The sequence below is a fragment of the Myotis daubentonii genome, chromosome 12 (assembly GCF_963259705.1).
Source record: "Myotis daubentonii chromosome 12, mMyoDau2.1, whole genome shotgun sequence".
NCBI classification, from domain to species: domain Eukaryota; kingdom Metazoa; phylum Chordata; class Mammalia; order Chiroptera; family Vespertilionidae; genus Myotis; species Myotis daubentonii.
In genome coordinates this window covers 16,895,690-16,912,588 of record NC_081851.1, presented here as the reverse complement: position 1 = coordinate 16,912,588, position 16,899 = coordinate 16,895,690, and the positions used below count along the sequence as shown (strand labels likewise).

Sequence of the window (16,899 nt, the reverse complement as noted above, 5' to 3'; positions counted from 1 at the left end):
TTTTTTAAAGATCACTCGGTGATTTGACATTTGAAATCATATTTGACATGTATCCTGAGAGCCGGGGAGGATTTGGGCAGATGAAGACGGTGAGATGTGCTTCATGTGCAGACAGTGGACACGGCCTGGAGGCAGGACAGATGAACACTGGGGACCAGAGCACATGCCTCGCAGAGCCTGTGAGTGATGGGAACAGGCAGGGAAACAGAAGACCCTGCATGGATGGGGCAGGGCAGGGGAAAGGGGTCCTTCCATGGAGGGGGCAGGGTGGGAGAGGCAGTGAAACCTCCATGGAGAGGGCAGGGCAGGGAGGAGAGAGGACCCTCCATGGAGGGGAAAGGAAGGGAGGAGAAGGGACCCTCCATGGAGGGGAGAGGGCATGGAGGAAAGGGGACCCTCCATGTAGGGGACAGGTAGGGAGGAGAGGAGACCCTCAATGGAGGGGAGAGGGCAGGGAGGAGAGGGGACCCTCCATGGAGGGGACAGGAAGGGGGGAGAGAGAACCCTCCATTGAGGAGAAAGGAAGGGAGGAGAGGGGACCCTCCATGGAGGGGAGAGGGTAGGGAGAAGAAGGGACCTTCCATGGAGGATGCAGGGCAGTGGGGACAGGGAATCCTCCATGGAGGGACAGGCAGGGAGGAGAGGGGACCCTCCATGGAGGGGACAGGGCCATGGGGAAAGGGAATCCTCCATTGAGGGGACAGGCAGGGAGAAGGGGGACCCTCCATGGACGGGACAGGCAGGGAGGAGAGGGGACCCTCCATGGAGGTGTCAGGCAGGGAGGAGTGGGGATCCTCCATGGAGGGAAAAGGGCAGGGATGAAATGGGACCCTCCATGGAGGGTGCAGGGCAGTGGGGAACCTTCCATGGAAGGGACAGGTAGAGAGAAGAGTGGACCCTCCATGGAGGGGTGAGGGCAGGGAGGAGATGGGACCCTCCATGGAGGCGGCAAGGGTAGGGAGAAGAAGGGACCTTCCATGGAGGGTGCAGGACAGTGGGGACAGGGAACTTTCCATGGAGGGGACAGGCATGGGTGTGAGGGGAAACTCCATGGAGGTGATGGGCCAGGAGAAGAGGGGACCCTCCTTTCCGGGACACGTAGGCAGTAGAGGGGTCCCTCCATGGAGGGAACAGGCAAGGAGGAGCGGGGACCCTCAATAGAGGGGATGGGTCAGGGAGGAGAAGGATACCTCCATGGAGGGGAAGGGCAGGGAGGAGAGTGGACCCTCCATGATGGAGAAGGGCAGGGAGGAGTTGGGACCCTCCATGCAGGGGGGACTGTTAGGGTGATGGGAACTCTCCATGGAGGGGACAGACAGGGAGGAGATGGGAACCTCCATGGAGGGGACGGGTCACGGAGGAGAAGGTACTCTCCATGCAGGGGGACAGTAGGGTTATGGGAACCCTCCATGGAGGGGACAGGTAGGGAGGAGTAGGGACCCTCCACAGAGGGCATGGGTCAGGGAGGAGAAGGATCCCTCCATGGAGGGTACAGGGCAGGGAGGAGAGGGCAGAGACGGGGAAAGGGAAACCTACAGTGATGGGCCAGACAGGGAGGAGAGGGGACCCCTCCATGGAGGGGACAGGGCAGGGAGGAGAGGGGACATTCCATGGAGGGGACATGCCATGGAGGAGAAGGATCCTTCCAGGGAGAGGAAGGGCAGGGAGGAGATGGGAACCTCCATGGAGGAGATGGGTCAAGGAGGAGAAGGTACCCTCCATGGAGCGGGGAGCGTAGGGGACAGGGAAGGGAGAATAGGGGACCCTCCATGGATGGGGCAGGGTTATGGGGAAGGGATACAGGGAACCCTCTAAGGATGGGCTGGGCAGGGAGGAGAGGGGACACTTCATGAAGAAGGGAGGGCAGGGGAAGTGGGGACCCTTCATGCAGGAGACAGGGCAGTGGAGCATGGGACCCACCATGGAGGGAAGAGGACAGAGAGTGAAGAGACCATCCATGGAGGTTATAGCTAAAGAGGAGATGGGACCCTCCGTGGAGGTAACAGGGCAGGGAGGAGAAAGGACCCTCCAAGGAAGGGAAGGATAGTGGGCATGGGTACTCTATATGGAGGGGGAAGGGCAGGGGGTTTGGGGAACAGGGAACTCTCCATTGATGGGGCAGGGCAGTGGGGACTGGCAACATGGGACCCTCCAAGGATTGGCTTGTCAGAGAGGAGAGCGGACTCTCCATGGAGGAGGGAGGGCAGGGAAAGTGGGGACCTTCATGGAGTGGACTGGGCAGAGAGGAGAGGGGACTCTCCTTGGAGAGGACAAGGCAGGTAGGAGAAGGCACCCTCCATGGAGAGGGAAGAGCAGAGGAAAAGGGAACCCTCCGTGGATGGGACAGGGCAGGGGGGAGAGGGCATACTCCTTGGAGTGGACTGGGCACGGAGGAGAGGGGACCCTCCAGGGAGGGGGCAGGGCAGTGGTGACAGGGAAACCTCCATGGAGGCTACAGAACAGGTGGGGCAGGGAACCCTCCATGGAGGGGGCAGGGCTCGAGGCGGGGGGGCTGGCCAGGGAACCCAACAGGGATATGTCAGACAGGGAGTAGAGGGGACCCTCCTTGGAGGCGGCAGAGCAGAGGAACAGGAAACCCTCCATGGATGGGACAGGGCAGGGGGGAGAGGGCACACTCCATGGAGGGGACAGGGCAGGGAGGAGAGGGGACTCTTCATAGAGGGTAGAGGGCAGGAGACAGGGAAACCTTCATGGAGGGGGCAGGGCAGGGGGACAGGGAAACCTTCAGAAAGGAGTTAGAGCTGGGGGACAGGAACTGCACTTGCAGGGATGGAATAGTGGGTACAGCAAACCCTCCATGCAGTGGGGAGGACAGGAAGGAAGGGAACCCCAATTATAGGGGGCAGGGCAGGGAGGAGAGGGGAGACCAGGAACCCTCTATGGGCAGGGGGCAGGGCAGTTGGACAGGTAATCCCCATGCAGAGGGTAGGGCAGGAGGAAAGGGAACCACACTTTGAGAGAGCAGGGCACAGAGGAGACAGAACTATCCATTGAGGGAGCTGGGCAGGGGGACAGGGATCCCAACTTTAGGGGGAGAGGCAGGGAGGAGAAGGTACCCTCCATGGATGGGGCATGGCAGGGGTGTAGAGAACCCCACTTTGAGGGGGAGGGTCAGGGAGGAAGATTTCCTTCGTGGAGGGGGCACGGCAGGGGGACAGAGAACCTCACCTTGAGGGGGCAAGCGGTGGAGAAAGGGAGCCCCGGTTTGAGGGAGAAGGGCATGGAGGAGACAGAATCCTTCATGGAGGGACAGGGCATGCATGAGAGGGAACAGGGAACCCTCCATGGAGAGGAGAGGCTGGGGGGATAGGGAAGCCTACTTTGAGACAGCAAGGATTTTAGCACAGGTCCTGAAATAGATGGCAGGGCAGGGGGGAGAGGGCATCATCCAGGGAGGTAGCAGGGCAGGGAGGACAAAGGACCCCACATAGTCTGAGCAAGATAGGGGGGTTAGGGCACCATCCATGGAGGGGCCAGGGAAGGGGGGACATGGGAGTAGAGATAGGTAACAGGAGAAACAGACCCCTCCATGGAGAGTTCCCTGTTCCCCATGGTGGAGCCCTTGCCCCCAGCCCTGCCCCTTGGCAGCATTCCCTCTCATACCTGTCCATCGGCCCCTCCCCTGGTCCCCTGACCCTGCTGCCCTGCCTTCCCATGGAGGGGCTGCTGTCTCTCCTGCTCTGACCACTCTGTGGTTGGTCCCCTTATCCCTCTGCCCTTTCCCTCCATGCAGGGTCTTCTGTTTCCCTGCCCTGACCCCTCACTCACAGGCATCTGAAGGGCATATGCTCTGGTCTGTCCAGTGTTCATCTCTCCTGCCTCCAGGCCGAATGTCCACTCTCTGTACCTGAAGCATATTCTCACCTTCTTCATCTGTCTAAATCCTACCCGTGCTCTCAAGACACATCTCAAATATCATTTCAAATGTCAAATCACAAGCAGGGGAAGGGGGGTGGAGGGTGGGGGCTGGGAAGTTGGGGGTGGAGGATGGGAGGTGTGGGGTGTGGGGTGCGTGATGGGGGGGCGGTGGGGGGTTGGGTTGGGGTAAGAGTGGGAGGTGGGGGTGAGGGGTAGTGTTGGGGGATGAGAGCTGGCGGGAGGGGAGTTGGGGTGGCAGATGGGGGCTGTGCATTGGGGATGTGGTGAGGCAGATGGGGGCTGGGTGTGTGGGGTGTGGGGTGGCAGGTGGGTGGCGTGTGGGGAGTAGGGGGTAAGGTTGGTGGTGACAGGTAGGGGAGGGAGAAGAGGGCATAGGGGGGATGAATGGTGATAGAAGGAGACTTGACCTGAAGCCAGTGAGCACACAATGCGATATACAAATGATGCATTATAGAATTGCACACCTGACCTATGCAATTTTATTAATGAATGTCACCCAAATAAGGTTGATTAAAAATAAATAAAAGGTGGGTCTTTTGAGGTTGATTAGGTTATGAGGGTGGAGCCCTCGTGAATAGGATTAATACCCTTTTCAAAGATATCCCATGCTAGACTTATCAGGAGATGCTTTTATATGTTATGTAAATGTCTAACCACTATTTTGTACACTTGAAACTAATATTGAATGTCATCCCTAATTGAAAAAAATTAAAGAAGTAATTTTTAATAAAAATGAAAATGCAAATCAGAGTGATCTTTAAAAAATATAAATCAGATCATTACACTCTGTGCCTAAAAGCCTTAAGTGCTCCAGCAGGGGTCAGCTCTCCAGAAAGAATCATGCCTGTGAGGGTGTTACACTGCTGGGAGAGGAATGCCCTGTCTTCTTCCTCCAGTAGCTCCCTTCACTGCTCTGGTGATGTGTGGCACTGGTGCAGGGCAGAACTGTGCTTCCTTGAGAGTGAGCTAAGCATCACTTTGGCTGCTTAGTTATAGTGTGGGAGCAGACACACAGAAAATAAATTTAAGCCTTAAAAGTTCTCACAGCATTTCAACCCTCCAAACGGACCTCTATCCTCCCTTCCCTACACTCCAGCCAGCCTGGCTCACCCAGCCTTGAGGAAAGAAGGCAGGGACAGTGCTGCCCGGGAAGCCAGTGAGCATGCATCTGGTCGGAAGTCTGGAGAGAGCTCCAGTTCTCTTAGGACAGAAATGGAGGGATGAATCTGCTGAAATCAGCCACCCATGAGGGGATTCTACTTTTCACTACGTGATGGCTGGATTGCACCTGCATGATCCCACCATGCTCTCGCTCCCCTGTGGGGATCCACGAGTCATCTACAACAGGAAGCAGCTCTCTGGCCTTTGAGAATCCACAGACCTTCTGCAAAGCCCTTAAGCTCACACAGCTGATCTCAGACTACAGATTCCAGACACCTTCAATCCTGGGAAGCAGCCTCTTTTGACTTTTTCATTCTCCTCCTACAAACAATGCCAGGTCTGCGTCTTCTGTACACTGCTCAAGGATGTGTGAGGACCCAGGGGGTGGCAGCTGGACCTGATATCCCCTGGGACATTTGCTGAGTGGCCTCAGACCCAACACTGACACTGAGCTTGAACCTGCATCCATCTGGTGAGCACCACTCACCTCTACCTGGGGACTCCCTGAGAACCTCCCTCATGCAACTTGAGTGCTTCCAGAGACTCTTTCATTAACTGAGACAAACAGGCACCCGGCAGATGGAGGCAGACAGGGAGGCAGAACATGGTGTGCTCTGGGGCTTTTGCTGACCTGCCCCCAGGCTCAATGCTAGTCAAAGCCAGCTTTGGTGCCCTGCTTGGACCTTCCTGTGCTCACTGGGCCTTAGCAGAGGCTGTCACAAATTGTGAATTGCTTTGTAGATGCAAAGAGATTGCCCTGGGAGAGTCACATCAAGCATCTGACATTGTTCAGCACCAGAGTCCCTCCCAGGAAGCCCCAGGAACAACAAGCCGATAGCCAGCTTCAGAGCACATCAGAGAAGGATACAATTAGCCTCAGAAGCGGCAGATCCAAAGAGAGATCTAGGAAGGCACCAGACCCCGCTGAGATGAATTGCGCTCCATGTGGTCAACACCTGTCAGCAGCTCATACACTACACTGTAGGCAGGGTACACTGTGGTCACAGCCAACTAGCCTGAGCATCGAATCACTACATGAATGGGCCAATAGCCATCAAGAATCAACTGCCACAGGAAGGTTCACATAACACACACGGGACATCCCTGGAGCACTCAACTCAGATGAACAAGAAGAAATTGCCACTGGGTTCCACAGGACTCCTACTACACGAAGCCACACTACCAAGACCTGGATTTTAATACAAAGAAAGAAACACACAGAGGCAGCCAAAATGCAAAGAAACATGCCCCAAATTTAAGAACAGGGGACACATCCAGAAAAAATGCTAAACAAAGTGAGGCAAGCAATATTTAAGATAGTTAATTGAAGTTAGGTGAAGAATGGATGAAATCATTGGGAACTTGAAAACTGATAGTAGGCATGAAAAAGAACATCTAAGCCATATAAAAGATCCAGTCAGAAATAAAGAGTAAAATCTTTGAAATGAAGAATACACTAGAGAAAATAAATAATTTGATTAAGGAGAGAATCAAATTAGTGATTTGGAAGACAAGGTCACAGAAGACAAAAGCAGCAAAAAGAAAAAAGAACTTTTAAAAATGAGGAATGTTTAGGGGACTTTTGGGACAACATGACACATTAGCAACAACCACATTATAGCAGTACAAGGACAAAAGAAAGGTTAAGGGACTACACCATATTAAAAGAAATAATGACCGAACACTTCCCTAACCTGGTGAAGGAAGAGACACACGTCCAGGAAGCACAGAGTCCCAAACAAGATGAACCCAAAAAGGCTTGACACCAGGACACATCATCATGACAATGACAAAGATTAAAGACAGGACATCTTAAAAGCAACAAAAGAAAGACGGTCAGTTACCTACAAGGGAGCTCCCATAAGACTGTCAGCTTATTTCTCTACAAAAACATACCAGGCCAGTAGGGATTGGCACAAAATATTCAAAATAATGACAAGCTAGGACCTTCAACCAAGACTACTTTACCCAGTAAGGCTGTCATTTAAAATTGATGGAGAAATAAAGAGCTTCCCAGACAAGAAACAGCAAAAGAAGTGTGTTACCACCAAACCATTAGTATAAGAACTATCGAGAAGGAATAAAAGGGAAACAGAGTTAAAAGAATAAAACATATCTACAAATAATCACTTTAAATGTAAGTGGCTTGACTGCTGCAATTAAAAGACATGGTAGCTGAATCGATAAGAAATCAAGAACCATATATATGCAGTCAACAAGAGACCTATCTCAGAATGAAAGACATACAGACAAAAAGCAAGGGGATGGCAAAAGGTATTTCATGCAAATACAAATGTGAAATATGCCGGGGAGGTAAACCTAGAGCTGACAAAACAGACTTTAAAACAAAGGCTATATTGAGCGATAAGAATGGACACCACAGAATGATAAAGAGAGCAATCCAACAAGAGGATATAACCCTTGCAAACATGTATTTCTTCAACATAAGAGCAAGTAAATGTGTAAATCAAATCCTGATGTACATAAATGGAGAGTTCAACAATAATACAGACGTAGTAGGGGATTTGAACAATCCCACTGGCATCAATGGCTGGATCTTCTGCACAGAAAATCAAGAAGCAAAGAGTGGCCTGGTGCTGGACTCTGCAGCAGCAGCAGCAGCAGCAGCAGCAGCACATATAGTAAACCTGGAATGATGCAGAGGAGATTAGGGTGGCCCCTGCGCAAGGGTGACACTCAAATCAGTGAAGCGTTCCCTTCCCCCTAGCGTGTGACATGCTCCCCTGGCTCCCCTAGGCTCCCCTGGCTCCCCTGGGCTGGGGCCCCTGCGGGTGGGGGTGGAGGGAGATGGGCGGGGGCTGGGGGGGAGGGAGACGGGCGGGGGCTGGGGGGGGGAGGGAGAAGGCGGGGGGGAGACTTGGGCCCTGACCTCCTCCTGGGCTGGGGTCCCTGTGGGTGGGGGCGGAGGGAGATGGGCAGGGGCTGGGGGGGGAGGGAGATGGGCGGGGGCTGGGGGGGGGAGGGAGAAGGCGGGGGGGAGACTTGGGCCCTTACCTCCTCCTGGGCTGGGGTCCCTGTGGGTGGGGGCGGAGGGAGATGGGCAGGGGCTGGGGGGGGAGGGAGATGGGCGGGGGCTGGTGGGGGAGGGAGAAGGTGGGGGGGAAGACTTGGGCGCTGCCTCACCCTTGCACAGGGCGGCCTCACACCTAGTCTTTAAAAAAAAAAAAAGAGTGGACTGAAATAACACAATAGATCAAATGGATTTAATTGGTATCTTCAGAGCATTTTCACCCTGAAGCAGTAGAATATACATTCTTTTTAAGTGGACGTGCAACATTATCTAGATAGACCACATGTTAGGGCACAAAAACAGTCTCAGTAAATTTAAGAAGATTGAAATCATATCAAGAATTTTTTCTGATCATAACTGTATAAAACTAGAAGTCAATTAGAAAAAACTGACCTACAAGTGATCTATTACTGAATTGTACACACCTAAAACCACCCATGCCCCAATAAATTTATTAACAGAGATAAAAGCAATGAAAAGCAAAAATGAATAAATAAATAAAAATTTGGGGATACATGGTGGTGAGAATTGCATGTCAATATACTTGATGTATACTTAAATGTGGTTAAAACTCTAAATCTTATATTTATTTGACCACAATAAAAATTAGTAATTATAGGATTAAAAAGAAAAAGAAAAAACTATAAAACACAGAAAGTCTTGGAGGCTAATTAACATGTTACTAAACAATGAATAGATAACAATGAGATCAAGGAAATAATGAAATAATACCTTGAAACACATGGAAATGAGAACACAACAATCCTAACGCTATGGAGCACAGGATAAGCAGTCCTAAGAGGAAAATTCCTAACATTACAGGCCTACCTCAAGAAACAAGAAAAATCTGAAATACATCATCTAACTTGACACTTAGAGGAACTAGTGCAAAAGAAAAACAAAGACACCATAAAGTGAGAAGAATAAAGAAAATAATAAAGATCAGAGCAGAAATAAACAAAGCAGTAAAAAACAAACATGAGATCAATGAAGCTAAGGCCATTTTGTGTCAGTGGTTAGAGATGTGGTCCACGGAACAAAGGATCATGCGTTCAATTCCCAGTCAAAGGCATGTACCTGGGTTGCAGGTTCACCCCTGCCACCTGTTGAGGTGTACATGTGTGTGAGACAACCATTTGATGTGTGTGTCTCACACTGATCTCTCTCTCTCTCTCTCTCTCTCTCTCTCTCTCTCTCTCTCTCTCTCTCTTTCCCTCTCTTTCTCCCTTCTTACCTCCCTCCCTCCCTCCCTCCCACATCTCTAAAAAAAAAAAAATTCATTGGACAATATATACTAGGTGAGAATTAAAAGAAAAAATAACTTCTCAACAAACGCAGGTGCTGGACTGGATGGCTTCACAGTGCATTTCATCAAACAGTCAGAGAAGAACTAGCACCTGTTCTCCTCAAACTCATCCAAAACACTCAAGACAGGGGAAGCCTCCCAAGCTCATTTTATGCGTCCAGCATTCTCCTAATCCCAAACCAGAATAAGACTTTATAAAGAAAAAAAATTATAGGTTAATATCCCTGATGAATGTAGATGCTAAAATCCTCAACAAAATATTGGCAAACTGGATCCAGTAATACATTTAAAAGATTACACATCAGGATGAAGTGGGATTTATTCCAGGGATGCAAGCTTGGTACAGTATCTACACATAAAAAACACGATACATCGTAAACAAAATAAAGAATCAAATTCACATGATTACAACAATAGACGCAGAAAGCATTCACCAAAACACAACACCTATTCATTATAACAACTCTCAGTGAAAATGTGAATAAAGGGAATTCACCTGAACATAATAAAGATCATGAAGAAAGAAGAAAGAATAAGAAAGAAAGAAAGAAAGAAAGAAAGAAAGAAAGAAAGAAAGAAAGAAAGAAGGAAGTGGAAGAAAGAAGAAAGTGAAAGAAAGGAAGGAAAGACAGGAAGAAGTTGAAGAAGATACAAATTAATAAAAGCACATACGGTGTTCAAAGATAGGAAGAATTAACAATGTTCAAATGTCCAATGACGTAATTCAGAGAGCTACAACAAATATCACAAAAATTTATATGGAAGTACAAAAAACACACAAAAAACACCAAAAAACCCAACACACACACACACACACACAAACAAAACAAACAAAATAAAACCAAACCAATAGAGTAATCTTGAGAAAGAAGAACAAAGTGGGAGGAATCATGCTACCTGATAACAAACTATACTACGAGGCCATAGTAATAAATATAGTATGGTACTGGCATAAAACAGACATAAAGATCTGTGGAACAGAACAAAAAGTCCAGAAATAAACCCATACATTTATGGTCAATTAATATTTGACAAAGGACACAAGAATATACAATGTGGTAAAGATAGTCCACTCAAAAAATGCTATTGGGAAAATTGGGCACATAAGTGGAAAAATAAATGAATGCAGACTACCTTCTTACACCATATTGAAGAATAAACACAGCATGGATTAAAAACTTGAAAGTGACATTTGAAACCATAAAACTTCTAGATGAAAATAAAGGTAATAAATTTTCATAGAAATATTTTTTATTCTGATGTATCTATTTGGGCAACAGAAGCAAAAGAAAAACTAAACAAATGGGACTACATCAATCTAAAAAGTTGTTGCACAGCAAAGGAAACCACCAAGAAAATGAAAAGACAACCCAGTGACGGGGAGAACATATTTGCCAATGATACATCTGATAAGGGTTTAATATCCAAAATTTATGAAGAACTTAAAAAACTCAACATCATAACAAAATTAAACAATCCAATTTAAAAATGAGCAAAGAACCTAAACAGACACCTCTCCAGCGAGGACCTGCAGATGATTATTACACAAAATGATGCTGAGCATCACTAGTCATTACAGAAATGGAAATTAAAGTCACAGTGAGGTATCACCTCACATCTGTCAGAATGGCTATCATCAATAAATCAATAAACATCAAGTGCTGGTGAATATGTGGAGAAAAGAGAACTCTCGTGTACTCTTGGTGGGAATGCAGATTGGTGCAACCACTGTGGTAAGCAGTATGAAGTTACCTCAAAAATTAAAAATAGAACTGCTTTATGACCTAACATTTCCACTTCTGAGAATATCTCTGCAGAAACCTGAAACACTGATCGGAAAGGATATATGCAATGCTATGTTCACTGCAGCATTACTTACAATACCAAGATTTCACAGCAGCCCAAGTGCCCAGCAGCAGATAAGTGGAGAAAAGGCTGTGGTACATTAACACAACGGAATACGACTCACCCACACACACAAAAAGGAAATGAAGGAAATCTTACCTTTGACAACAGCATGGATGGAGCCGGTGAGTATTATGCTAAGTGAAGTGAAGTAAGCCAGTCAGAGAAATACAAGTTCCTTATGGTTTCACTTATATGTGGAATCTAATGAACAAAATAAACTACAATCAAAATAGAAACAGACTCATAGGTGCAGAAAACTGACTGAATACTGTCAGAGGGGAGGAGGTTGGGGGACTAGGGGGAAAAGGTGAAGGGATTAAACAAAGAAAAGACTTACAGACACAGACAGCAGTTTGGTGATTATCACAGAGAGAGGGGTGTGTGTAGAAGAGGGCTTAGAAAGGATAAATTGTGATGGAAGGAGACCTGACCTGGGGTAAGAGGGGAGGGAGGTGAGATACATAATTCAACATACAGGTGATGTATTACAGAACTGTATACCTGAAAGCTACATGATTTCATTACCAATCTCACCCCAATATATTCAATTTAGAAAAATAGGCCATTGTGGCACATGCTACAACCTGGATGGACCCTGAAGACATGATGCTCAATGAAATAAGCCAGTCACAAAAGGACAAATAGTGTGTGATCCCACTCACATGAGGTCCCTAGAGCCATCAGAGTCATAGAGGTAAGATGGAGGGTACCAGTCATGGGGGAGTGGATGCAGAGTTGTTGTTTAGTGGGGACAGAGCTTCAGTTGGAGAAGATGAGAACAGTGATGGAGCCGATGGTGGTAACGGCAGCACAACAATATGATTGTTAAGTTGAGTTAAGGACCACTTAACAGCACTGGACTGTGCTCTGAAAAATAGTTAAAATGGTAAATTTCATTGTGTATATATTACTGTGATAATAATATACCAAAAAAAAAAATAGAAGGCTCTGTCCTGGGTGTGGGAGAATCAGGTAGAGCTGTTTTCTATCGGCCCTACATGGGCAGTTGGGTCACTGTCAATATCCTGCTGTGAGATTTTTGTAAGATATTATTGAGAGAAACCAGGTCAGATTCCATGGGCTACCTCTGTGTTCTCTCTTATAAATAATGGAATCTACAATTATATTTTTAAAAGGTTAAAAACTAAAAGGGGCGACAACCAGATTTGGTTGTCTTGCCCCAGGGAATCTGGTCCAGCAGGTCCACTTGGGGTCAGGGCTGAGTATAAGGAATTGCCCACAGGAACTGGTGGTCAGTGGGATTGAGGGCCACCATCCAGACCAGTGACCTACACAGCATCCCATCATGAAGCTTCCACAGCTTTTAATACAGCTGCTGTGTCTCAGCCACCTCTAATGTGATCACTCGGGGGAACAGCTCCTTCACTGTGCCACCTGGTTTCTTAAGGGAGCTTCAAACCTTTTAACCATCTCACAAAACACAACACAGGTAGTGCAATCCTCCCACAGTGACCCTCTGCTTCATTAAACCACATCCACCAAGTGACAAGGATGGGCCTTTTGTGCCATTCCAGAAACGCTGGGCCAGGGTCTCGTCGACAGAGCAGATTCACTTCTCCGTGCCTTGGTTGGGACCTGGGTACAGGGCCCAGGAGTGACGCAACCCAAGGACAAGGATGAAGGAAGGCAGCATTGTCCTTGGAAGCAGGTGCCTTTTAATCATCTACAGATCTCAACTGTAGAAAAGATACCTATGCCCTGTTAAAGGTCAGGAAAGATAAATAGTTTTTCTCTTTGTACTCGACAGAGTGGTGCTCAAAATGAACTAAAAATAATACCCTGTCTTCATATGCTCTCTCCTTCCTTAGATGGCTCCAATTTTCCTGTCAACTTGAATGCGAGATGGAAGAAGTAATGCTGGTGGATGAAATCAACACATCCCTATTTTAAGGGGTGAAACGTAGATGAGAGACGGAGTGTCACTCATTAAAGGTTTGGTACTTACTCTGTGGTCAAGTAGGGAGTTTGTAATTGTCCATCCAAACCTGTACCATTAGGGTAATAATGTAGGGCTGTCATGAAGGCCTTTTCAGTGTCTGTACCCCATAAAATCTTGCTCTTTTTGGTCCATGATGTGGGCCAGGGAGCCACCAAAGCTCATCCTCTGCACGCAGTGACTCAGGGCTCCAGGGCTCCCCTGGCTTGTGGATTTAGCTGGCAATGAGCACAGCTCAATGGTGTAGAGGTCGGACAGACGAGTGGTGTCAGGATGGCCTGGGAGCAGCCACTCATGGCTATCCTTGCCTCTGGCCAGAGCTCATTCACATGGTGAGAGAGGCTCAGAAATGCAGAACAGCACAAACTCCTTGCTACTTGGCACACAGTGCAGCACACTCACCCTCTTGTTCCTTTACCTGTGCAGCCAGCCAACTCAGTCACCTTCAGGAAGAACCTCCAGAAAGAATAATAAAATGAAAGTACCTCATGCCAATCCACATAGCACTTCCAAGTACTAAGAGTAAAAACTCACTGTCCATGCATTTCTACAGAAAGGCTACTTGCTGTCCAGACCCATATTCTTGCTCTTTTTTCTTCTTCTCAAAAGAAGAAAACACATCATTCTGGAGCCATCGAGATGGAGCAGATCAATGGCCAGCTGTCCACCCAGTGATGTCAACCATGGTCTCAGAGAGAATAGTATCTGCGGACTCCAGAGAGAGCAGCAGTGGGCTGAGTGGGGAGAGAATTGAGAACTTGACCAGTGACCAGCACGGTGGTGAGCTGATTTGTCTTGAAGGCAGTGAGTCTTAGCACTGCTCTGTGCGCAGGACGGGAATGACTCAGAGAGGACTGGACCAGGGGCCTGTTGGAGCCAGAGTGGCGGCTGCCCTGGACCCTTCCCCCTTCTCCCCTGTCCGGGCCCTGGACTCCAAAGTATTGTGGTGACTCCTGATTATTTTTCTTCTTTTTCTCTTGCCAGTTTTCCTTGAAAACCATCCTGTTATATGAAGCTTCCACACAGCTCATGAGTGGAGAGGAGTGTAAGGTTCTGAGAGAACCAGAGCTTCTAGCAGAAGAACCAGTAAGGTGGCTGAAATCCAGGGAGAGAGGAGCTGTGGGTGAGCTGGACCCTCACAGAGCACACCCTGGAGGCCAGCATAGGCTCTGCGCATGCTGATGCTGAGGTCACCCCCAGAGCTGCTGAGACACAAGTGACTCTGAACTTCATATGCTCCACAGCCTTACACAGGGGGCTCTCACCTCTGACACTCCATGGTGGGAAGACAGACTGTGGAGCCCCGTCCAGCAGGGGCAGCACATCCATCACCAGCCTCATGTGAAGTCTGGAAGGAGAAAGGATCTGCATGTGAACAGGCACAGGGCTCAAGTGCAAGGGGCCAGGGCAGTAGAGCCCCAGCCTGCAGACCCACCACACCCTGCACTTTAGTTCCAAGTACAAGCTCTTTTTTGCAATGGTAACAATTGTAGATTTGACTTTGAAGAAAAAATAACCCAAATTACATTAGAGATTTCAATTTTGGTTTGTCACATCTTCAGTACATGTTAGCTGAACCCATTGTGGTAGTCATTTCACAATGTAGGTGAATCAAACCATCCTTTTGTCTGCCTTAAACTTATACAGTGGTGTATATTGATTATTTCTCAATAAAGCTGGGAAAAATAAACAGTGCCTTAATAAACAGGAAAAAAGTGGTTATAGATGCAGTAGAATGAAAACACCATAACTAAGAGAAAACAAATCAGGATACACACATTAGAAATAGTATCATCTTGCCCTGGAGGCGTGCTCACTGGTTGAGCCTTGATCTATGAACCAGGAGGTCATACATGGAGTCCCTGTCAGAGTGCATGGGTCTCCATCCTTAGTAGGGGGCATGTAGGATGCAGGTGATGAATGATTCGTTCTCATCATTCATATTACTACCTCTCTCTCTCCCTCTCCTTTCCTCTCTGAAGTCAATACAACATATATTTATATAAATGAATTAATAGTATCACCTCAAAAAGGTATCTAGATATATAAATGTACGAAAGACAAAAGGAAATACTTTGAAATGTTGACAGTGGTTAACCTTGGATAGTGGAAAGAAGTGATTTCCTTTACTTTATACTATTCTTTTTAAAATTCTAATGATCCTATATTATTTTGATAATGAAAAAATCTTCTAAAAAACATTTAAGTAACTTTTTTTGGTGTAAAATGCAGTTTGCATCCATGTTCAGTGACCATCCACTTATCTTTGAGAAGCTTAAAAAGTGCTTTGGGTTGTGAAATATCATTTAGAATGCATTCTTGCACTCCAACAGCTCCTGAATGAGAACACTGGGCTTTGGAGATGCTGGGTCTGCTTGGAAAGAATAATGAGCAGGGGTTGGAGGCGCGGTAGGGGATGGGGCGGGTCAGCAACCCTGAAGAGAGGCTCTTAGGCAGGATGCTTCAGGGTCCACAGCTCAGGCTGTAGTTGAAGAATTCCTCATTGGAAGGCTGATATCTAGAGTAAAGTTTAAGATTTGATAAACTTAGGACATGAGCCACAGTAACTTTTTTTAAAACGGTTTTTGCCGTTCTTATTGCAAAATCTATATATATAAAAGGCTAATGTGCTAAGGATTCCACCACCTGACCACTCGCTATGAAGAGCACTGACCACCAGGGGCAGACGTTCAATACTGGAGCTGCTGTGACCTGAACTGGCCATTTACAGAGGAAGGGCACTGCGCACCCAGAGTCCACAAGCAACACTCCGCTTTTCCCAAGTGGGACACAGGCCCCGCCACGAACCCATAGCACAAAGCCCACAGGCCAGCCCAGCACAGAAATGGTGGCTGTGGGCACCAGGTAATGATGTCACATAGTAATGCCAGGCTTCCTCTCCCTAGCGACTAGCCTCCTTGGAGTTTCTTCACCCATTTGCTTTATAGCCAGGTGCAAACATTTTACACTTTCACCAAATGTCTTTGAAGTGTTTTCATGTGCCTCATCTCATTTGATCCTCACTGAAGTCCCGGAATAGGTAGAGAGGAGACTTGGTAGAATCCTGTTTTTATTTTATTAGCCAGAAAATGGAGGTTTAGAATGTTTTAAAAATTGACCCAACTGAAAAGAAGCAAGAAATGGTAGAACCTGAATATGACTTCAGGTTTTCTCACTGCACGGAATATAGTCAAACAGGGCTATAGTTAAATATTTCTCCCTTTGTTATCTCTGCATGATCCACAATAATAATCTACTTTCATATTGGTATTTATGCTGTTTTGCTGGCAATATCCTAAAAAAGAAATTGGGGCACTTCACTAGGCTGGAAAAAGTTTACCTAATCAGAAAGCAGGTCTAAGTAAGCGAATATATATATATATATATATATATATATATATATATATATATATATATAAAATCACTGCCGCCAGTTGCATGTGTTTCCATCTGTCATTGTTGATCGTGAATTTGGTATACACTTCTATTATTGAGAAAGGGCAAATAGTGATCTTACAATATTTCTTCTAATTAATTTCCTTTCAATGTGCACGAATTCATGCACTGGGAATCTAGTAATTAAATAATACTATCAAGACTCCTAAGAGAAACATATATATACAGAAAAGATTTTTA

At 47.2% G+C, this 16,899-nt stretch overlaps 2 non-coding genes across 2 annotated transcripts; both read left to right on the top strand.

Annotated features, from left to right (window-relative positions):
* Positions 1-4,709: 4,709 nt before the first annotated feature.
* On the top strand, positions 4,710-4,912 carry LOC132214058 (small nucleolar RNA SNORA74). The gene has a single exon (XR_009448157.1). It is a non-coding gene; the product is annotated as a small nucleolar RNA SNORA74 (small nucleolar RNA).
* A 2,770-nt stretch (positions 4,913-7,682) lies between these two features.
* Positions 7,683-7,786, top strand: LOC132214014 (U6 spliceosomal RNA). The gene has a single exon (XR_009448119.1). It is a non-coding gene; the product is annotated as a U6 spliceosomal RNA (small nuclear RNA).
* Positions 7,787-16,899: the final 9,113 nt, after the last annotated feature.